This window comes from Dermacentor andersoni, chromosome 7 (assembly GCF_023375885.2).
Source record: "Dermacentor andersoni chromosome 7, qqDerAnde1_hic_scaffold, whole genome shotgun sequence".
NCBI lineage: Eukaryota > Metazoa > Arthropoda > Arachnida > Ixodida > Ixodidae > Dermacentor > Dermacentor andersoni.
In genome coordinates, this window is record NC_092820.1 from 83,987,076 (window position 1) to 83,995,952 (window position 8,877).

The following is an 8,877-nucleotide window of genomic DNA, read 5'->3' on the forward strand; positions in this document are numbered from 1 at the left end:
TTGAAATTTCCTTTTGCTGATCCCAACGGATTTACCATTTCAAATTCATCTTGGTACAGTATGATTTGTATCACATTCTCTTGTTCTCTGAAAGGTTGGCACAAAGTAAAGTCACTGAAACAGTCATCAGACATAGTCCGAGAGGTAGGTAACTGCTTGCTTGCAGGTGAAAAGTGGCACAAGAATTGTATAAGGTCTGCTACTGGCACGTAGTGGCAAATGGTAGCACTGTTTTGCCTGTTGAGGCCTAAATAAATCTCAGATGGGCTCACATAACACAACTTATTTTTGTAGTACTTGTACCGTTGATAACATGAAGCCAGTGTTTGCGATGCTGTGTTGAGGTTGTCATTAGCAAGATGAGACTGCACTGCAGCATACGTCTCTTGTGGAACTATTGCGGCTACCTCTTTCAGTGATACATCCTGGCTCAACCTATGAAGATTTTTTATGCCTTCTGCTATATATTGCACAGTTCTAGCTGGCACATGGTGCTTGCACTCAAGTTTGAGAAGTAACAAAGCAAAATTCTCTGTGTAAAGGTCATGTTAAGAACTATGTGCACTGGGTTCCCCACAAGAACCATCCTTTGAACTTTCATCTGAAAGATCCATTACTTGATTACCTAAAACCATTTGGTCTTCCAGTTCAGGGCTTAGGTTTGGTGCCTGCGTGTGCTCTAAAGCACTCTTTGCATTGTGGCTTCTACACACATGCGTCCGAAATGATGCACCAGAACGCAGTACACTTGTACAACCTTCAAACGGACAAGAAAGGCAATTCAAACCACTGTTAAAGTGGTCAGCAATGTGCGAAATAAAGTCTGTGCGAGTGGTCTGTAGTCTCCCACATTGCGACACAGTACACTGATAAGTATTGGAGCGTCGCTGGCGCTCGCTGATTTGGTTCCTGTGATGCCTTGAGATATGTTGCCTGAAGCTCCCGTAGGTTTTCAAAACAGCATGGCACTCCTTGACGTGGCATAAGGCACCGTCCACCAAGCTACTGTGGAAGGCGAAATGTTCAAAGTAGGACTTGAAGGTTGTAAAAGTTTTTGTACAGAGGCGGCAAGTGTTCATCTTGCATCACTGATGATGGTGCTACAATAGAAAAAGCAAATTCTTTTGTAAAACTATTGCACCCAATAAATACTCCAGATTTAATAAGCTTGACTAAGTTTCTATTTTCTGCACTCATTTCCATCTTCGTCACATGAAAGCAGACTGACGAATATACACTGTTTGCAACAGACACTGATTATTATTAGGCTTTGCAGTCAGATTACACGCAAGTGCACTGCAGACATTAGATAAAACAATGTAATGTTCTCTAATGACAATGTTTAGATACCCTTCTGTTAGCATGAAGGTAGTTTAACATTATGATCCAACACACCTGTGAGGGCTTGCGAAATCCACAAGACTCACTATGCACTGCGAAGGGCTGAAATACATATGTTCAGCCACACTTAACTGGCAAAAAGATGAACTATCTCAATCACTGAAGGACAGCACTATGCCTACTTCTGTGTCCTGTGGGCAAGTGAATGAGAGCGAGTGAACTGTGGCATCGTTGGCAGACGTCGTCTGCTCCGGGACTACTACTAGTAGCCGGTTCCAACTGCAATACGGCATGTAATTACGACAGTATTCCTTAATAGCCGCTGCTAAAATGTCCGCTACTTCTATTTACTGATGTTACAAAATGAAATCTCGGAAAATATACAATATATGATACGATACCACAGTTTTTGTGTGTCCCATACGTAGAAGAACACGTAAATGATCACAACATGCCCGATGCATCATCTGTCGTGCTGTGGCAAAAACTGTCTTTTCTTCCTCACCTGACCGTGACTTTATAGGGCCATCCGAATGCAATGTCACTGCCTAGCAGATTCTTCTCCTCAAATACTACTTTCTCCAAGGTTAAGACACACAAACCATGATTTACTATGATGTTCAATATGAGCTGCAATGCACAATCCATGGCCAGAGCACTAACGTGAAACTCTCAAGAAGCGGATTTGGCCATTTCATACACATACCTTCTGTGCTTTCAATCATCAGCTTCTTTACAGTGAAAATACACTGGCCCACTGAGCTACGTGATACCCTAAGCCCTTAGTGCAGCATGCTTCGTCATGGTGCATTGCTGCCTTAGGAAATGTAAAGTCATATACTCAAAAAAGATCATACAAGGCACGTACTGACATCTCTCATAACGATCAACATAAGGAAAACATTAAAGGAAAACCAAACAGTGCTACAACTCCCCACACAATTATACCCCTGTCATAAGGGGAGACTTCATGCCATTTTTATCTAATGACATTCTATCCATCAAATGACACTAAATACTGTGTGCTGCTACATGGCAGAATATTGACACTGAATATGAATGTGTCATTTGCAGATGATGGCAATCACAATTTCTCAAAGACTAGGAGGTACAGAAAAGCTTGTGTATGTGCAAAATGTTTTAAAATATACGTGTCTTTAACAAAAAATTATTTTTTAGCATGACACAGCAGCAGAACAGCCATATAAAATTTTGGCACAGGTCCTGGCGCAGCAACAAGCACTTTTGGCACAGTGTCAAACATATCTATATGCCACATACTGTGTCAATTTTAACTGAACTGGTTAATAAATATAGAAGTTGGCTTTATGTCCACCAATAAGACATTTCGACTAGAAATTACCATAGTAGTATAATTTATGTTTATTATAATGTGTTCCCTACATGCATATTGCATTGTAGAGGCGCTTCTACAATTTAGGCTTGCAATAGGCGCTGCACATATGGCATGCATTAAGCAAAGAAGCACAAAAAAATATGCCGAACTAGAGCACTTCAGAAAGACCACATCCTAAGACATGCCCGCTTAAACGAAAGCTAAAGGGAAGATGTCCACAGGTGTCTTCTAATGTGCACAATTTCTTTCTCCATAACCGTGCAGTGCAACACACCAAAGCTGATGATATTGCAACCACAACATCTGCTTCCCTAATCATGCAGGGCCGCTAAGAAGGTGCTTATTCATAAGCAAATACATGTCAGCAGTTGAGTAGATGTACTACAATATATTTTTTTAAAGTCGCACCGCCAATAACAATACTAAATACTGTGCGACTGGACATTATCCGAGAATCCTTTTCGAACCAACATCATCCTTGAGTGAGCTCCGTGCAACACTAGTACGAGGAATACTGCAGTGCTGCACGAAGGGAACGAAAAAAAAGAAAGAGTAGTACAGCCGCACATTGTAACCAGTGTTTTTGGAATGTAGCACAATGGAACATCAGCCAGAAATATAGGCAATACAAACAGCATGGAAACAGTGAATTGAGAACCTATCGCTACGGCTATATCTGTGGTTGTGGCTGCTCCATTAACTTCATGCTTTATGTACTGGTTTCAGTTTTATTATGACGGCAGCATCAACAGTAGGGAGCTCTTGTTCTTATACTTCTTTAGGTACAGGCATGGCACAATTTTACGCCAAAATTATTTTTTGGAGCAGAATAGCACAGAAGTCCGCCCTTGGCATAATTTCGATCAATTGGCACAGCTATTCCACCACTACGTGGCAATTTTTATCTGCAAATCTTTTAATACATTTCTGTCCTCGTGCAGATTGCACTTATGACATGGGGCTAAACACAGTCTAAAATGCGCTTGGCAATGTTGCTGGAAATGAGAATACTAACAATTTTGGGAACAATTAACTTTAGTGTTTTGTTACCCTTAAAAAATGAAAGAACAAGAAACAAAACAGTGAAAATTGAAAGCATTAATTGCTATAATTATCTGCTTACTTTTTATTATTTTGTTTGTTTGCAGCCTCTCTTCAGTGAGAAAACTCATCCGGTACACAAGCGTATTCAAACTGATTCAGCAAAATGAGTTGTTTCCAAATTCAATTTTCCTTAATGGTACATCTGTTGTGGCTTCGACGGGGCGGCCGGACGAAGGACCTACGGCATGAGGCCTAAACGGCTGGGGCGCGCAGCGCCTCAAGATAGAGCCGGACTGCTTCAGTTGGGGACCAGACCAAGAATGATTTTATTACAGCAAGGGGAAATGCAGCAGACAACTTACAGCGTTTGGCGCTGAGTGGCGCCCTGATGTAAACGACCCAAAACCTAGTCGTAATCCAACACAGGATACCACAACATCCACGTGTAGCAACTGACTAGTGACATTACATGCAGATGTCATTAGACACACATGACATTAAATCTATTAGTGTGATCTGGGTCACATTAGCTTAGATGTGGAAGCTTTTTTCTCCGTAAATGTAATTGAAGGCCGACTCAAAGTTTGGGCATCTGATGCATGTGGGAAGCCGCCATAATCTGGCGACTAATTTTATCGGCATTCTCAAATAAGCAGTCATTTCTCTAACAAAGAACAGAAGACAGGTAGTGTTGGCCTAGGTAAGAATATGTATCATGCTTTATATAGATGCACATGTTATACCAAATGTGCACCCGTGAGCAAAAGTATGCAAACTGCAGGAGTGTACGCCAAGCTGCATTCACGCATCATTTGCTGCTGTGTGATGCTGCTTTTCCTTACAAGGTACACTGCTCATTGGCTAAACATCAACACAGTGATGCTTCCTGTGCTCCATCACATCTAAAATGCTGTTTCAAAGAGTGAGTGCAGCAGAGCTGGTTAGCACATCTGATGCACATTGCATTTATTTGATTATTGTACGTTCTATACTGTTTTCTTTCACATAGAATGCCTTGCTTCTAGTTCGGTGTTATATTATTGGAAATGGTTCCAATGCTTGCTGCTGCTCATTCAAACACAGTTGTGTAATTGGTGTCTTTTGTCACACAAATGAACTGTAACAGATCAACATCATAATCTATGAAAGCAACGGCAGCATGCCGACTTGCCTTCAGAGTCCTCAAGAGGTGAAAACTGCAGGTTGTCACTTCAGCCAATTATGCAACCTTATCTGTTTGCAAGGGGACAACTTTGAACGACTAGAGCAGCATGTATGCCCTGGTACTTATGTTTTCGTGCACATGGTACTGCTCCCACAGCGGTCTATGGTGATTCTTATATGTGCATTCTTTGTTGTCATACTCAATGAGCAGTTCCTGTTGCAAAAGCTCTTGGAAGATGAAAGCTGTACAGTGCCCCTATTTTCATTTATTAATACACTGAGTGTTCTGTTGCTTGGCAGAACACAGTGGTACCTTGATACTATGTCACTGTTCTTTGCACAACAAAGGTCAGAGAGTGCAAAACTGTGCTATGGTGGCTTGAAGGCACGGTTGGAGCATTGCTGCGGGCAACAAGCGACGCTGTGTGCAACTGACAATGATGATTGCTGAGGAAAGCACGACATAAATGCCTACATTTGAGTGGAGCCACAGCTGCTGTGGTACATTCATCACTTGTCAGCTAAAGACAAATTTATAGCCTTACATATTATGTACAACAGGAACCAACCACTCTGCTGAAAAATGTGCACAAACTTATGTGTCCTACACGCCGCACATTCAAAGGCATGGTAGTGACTGATGCTGTAGAAGCCGCGCGGCACCTTTTTCGTTGCTAAATACTTTTTTTCGTCGCGGTGGCAGATTGGATTTTTAACAAGTACTGCCCCAGAAGGACATATGTAACCTGCAAACAGAGGCCACATTCTAGGCCGGTTAAGTTCTAGCTTCGGTGTTCCCGTTGCCGCTTTGGTGTCCTGGCGGAGCCGCCAATAATACGAAATAATGACACGTTCTTACAACTAGTAAAAAACACGACTGCAGAAACATAATTACGCCCAGCAGCTATAGCTTGTGACACTTAGTTCAGCACTGCAGCGCCCAGCGACTTCTACACCTGTCAGAACTTCGCCCATTTAAAGACGTGACTGCACAATTGCGTCCCTCATACCTGAAGCATCGCACAGGTTACTGGAGGAAAAGATGCGATGCGCGTTCTTATGTACAGTGAAAATCAAGTTAAGACGTCAGGAACAAGCGCCGACCTGCAGAAAAGAAAACGATAAGTGCTCTACAATGCGCCACGTGCGTATTGCCTACTCGATTAGATCCTCCGCGTTTTCAAGCGACGATTTGGACACGATGGAACACACTAAATTACCTGGGAGAAAGTAGCACGTCACACGACGCAAGAATCGTTGAAGCTGCTTGAACTGCAGATCTACGGCGAGCTAAGTTGACCATCAGCTGCACAAGGAAAGACGGCATACATGAAGCCAACACTTAAGAAAACTTGCGCTCAATAAAAGACGCAGGTCACAAAACATACCTGATTAGTATTACGATGTGTCAACGTGGTGATGCCAAATCGCACGCAGAAGCAACACGGACAGGGCACTAGAGCACAATCAACATGACAACATGACAACTGCAAAAAGCGCTAATGGCATTGTTCCTTTTCTAATGCCCCTTGGCGCGAAACCAACGAATCGCGGCGAAACGAAAGTCTGGCGCGAGTGAAGGTACGCGCGTTGGCCAATGCTGTGGGCGAGAGTGATCGGTAGTTATGGAGAGATGTGAGAAGTACCTATTCTAACTGGAGCGACTCGCTTACGCTGACATTCTCGAAGAAGTGTGACAGGGGGCGCTATTGCACATCACATTTAGCCGCATATTTGCTGTTTTTATTTGCCGCTGAGAAACTTGGCGAAGAATGAGCAAAGTTGCAGTTATAGTTTCATGGCGGTTATATTGAGTCGCATATTTGCTGTTTTTTATCAGAGTCCCACCGTGCGTTTTCGATCGCGATAGATCCTGATCCGGATCGAATTCCTCGTTTGCGATTGTCTCCATTCCGCAGCTTGCACAAAGGAGCCCATCGGGATTAGAAAAATTCGAGAGCGATGGGGCTCCATCGTCGTTGAAAGGCCTCGCGTGACAGCGGTACTATTATTTGTGTTTCAAAGGTTTGGTAAAGAACCAAAAATAGTTGAAAGCTGAAACGAATTTGCAATAAAGCACTGCCATGGGAAGTGGATATGGTGAACTTAGACGGATTAAAATAGTTGCAACCTGTTCTTTCACTTGCAGTTAAAGAAAGATGTACACTCACCGTTCCGCCTGTGAATGACGTTGTCGGTGTTATCCGAGTCTTCGTCTCTATACTGTCCATCGCTGAGAATCAGCTACGTGACTTGCGACACAATTCCCCAGCCAGTGAGCTCTCCCGAAGCAAAATTATTTTTTCAGTACTTATACTGTCTCATGGCAAAAGAAAGAAAAATGCCCGAAAGAAAAATACAGGTGTACAGAAAAGACGACGAGCGACAAACCGAAAAACGAGTTGTGGCCGCGCTATTGATGATCGTGAACGACCACGGATGTTCCATTGATGAAAAGAGTGAGATCTAGCCTTCAATGTTGGACCATCGCTTTGAATCGAGAGGTTTAAACAATTAATTTTGGCCGCCCGGTCCACAAAGACGCTCGCCTGCTGTTGATGAACACACACACACACACACACACACACACACACACACACACACACACACACACACACACACACACACACACACACACACACACACACACACACACACACACATATATATATGCACATACAGCGCCGAGCACCATGCAGCAGCTGAGCGGTGCAAGTTTGTTTACATTGGAGATTGGAACGTGTATCCACCACACTTCGTTCACTTAAACATATATGTTGTATTATAATCTGCACAGCGTTTACACCGAACAATATATATATATATATATATATATATATATATATAGGGAGAGAGAGAGAGAGAGAGAGGGCGCGTCAATATATATCTACACGATCTGTTATTCAAGCTTTCGGTAGAAGGCTCTGAGTCTGTACATCTCTTCATAATGCGTACAGTTCGCCTGTTCAATAAAATGTTCTTGGATGGAACTCTGTGAGTACAAGTGCATGCTCATTTAGACAGCATGCGTGTATATAGTTTTCGTCGCAAAAATACGGATGTTCGTATAATAATAATACGGAATTCCGTCTGTTTCGTGCAAAACAGGGCAGTCACCGTAATATTACGTGCAAAATGTCCGTTAAGCTGAAAACGGAGAGCACTTTCCGTATTTTAACGGCAGTTCTTGCAGTTTTTTGTGACAATGACAGATTTTCCGTTTCTTTACTTGCAGTCCTCCGTATAACGACGGAAATCCCCCGTATAATTACGGAAATTTTTTACAGTGTATAGTAACAAAGGCCCCATTTGCTTCCAAGGCGTTCATGCCTGCTTTCGTAGAAAGAATATGATATTTTTCATGTGGTGCACCAGCACGCGACAACATGAAACCATGTGCTTCTCGCGAATAGCCGAGTGACACAATAAGCTCCGCCTCTAAGCCAATTAGGTAATAAATGGAAATCGGTACGTCTGGCAGTATTTCATCATTACGAAAACGTCGGAGTAAGAATTGGGAACCAATAATGAAAAGTAGAGCAGCACTCGCATTCGAGGTCCCGATCGTAAGCAACTTCAAGGGAGAGCAGTCCATCCGTAACCCACATGGCCGAACAGCAGAAGTAGGGCACTGAACAGAAGCAGGCCCCTATGGCGAAGACGACAGCCGCCTTCTAGGCTACCAGTCAGGTCAGCTAGCCTAGCGCTGCCGTGTCCCCTGCTCCGATAACTGTTTATACAGAATGCCAAGTATTTAAAGGAACAGAGGCAATTTTTCAAAGAAGCAAATGAGATAAGCGTTTAGCGAGTCTCAATACGAAATCACGACACAAAAGGTAGACTTAATGTCCTATAGGCTCGTCGAAAAGCGTTTTGGGCTCCGACGCTACGCCAGCCGCTACTACCCCGTCAACAGAGGCGGGGGAACAAAGCGGCATGCGGCAGGGCATTGCGCACCAATTTCAAGAACA

General features: G+C 43.1%; 1 long non-coding RNA gene across 1 annotated transcript; it reads right to left on the bottom strand.

The window, feature by feature from the left end:
• Positions 1–725: 725 nt before the first annotated feature.
• LOC129383371 (uncharacterized) lies at positions 726–7,331 on the bottom strand. The gene is made up of 4 exons (XR_008611278.2): positions 6,295–7,331; positions 6,127–6,212; positions 5,917–6,010; positions 726–1,100 (listed from the first exon to the last, which is right to left on the bottom strand). It is a non-coding gene; the product is annotated as an uncharacterized lncRNA (long non-coding RNA).
• Positions 7,332–8,877: the final 1,546 nt, after the last annotated feature.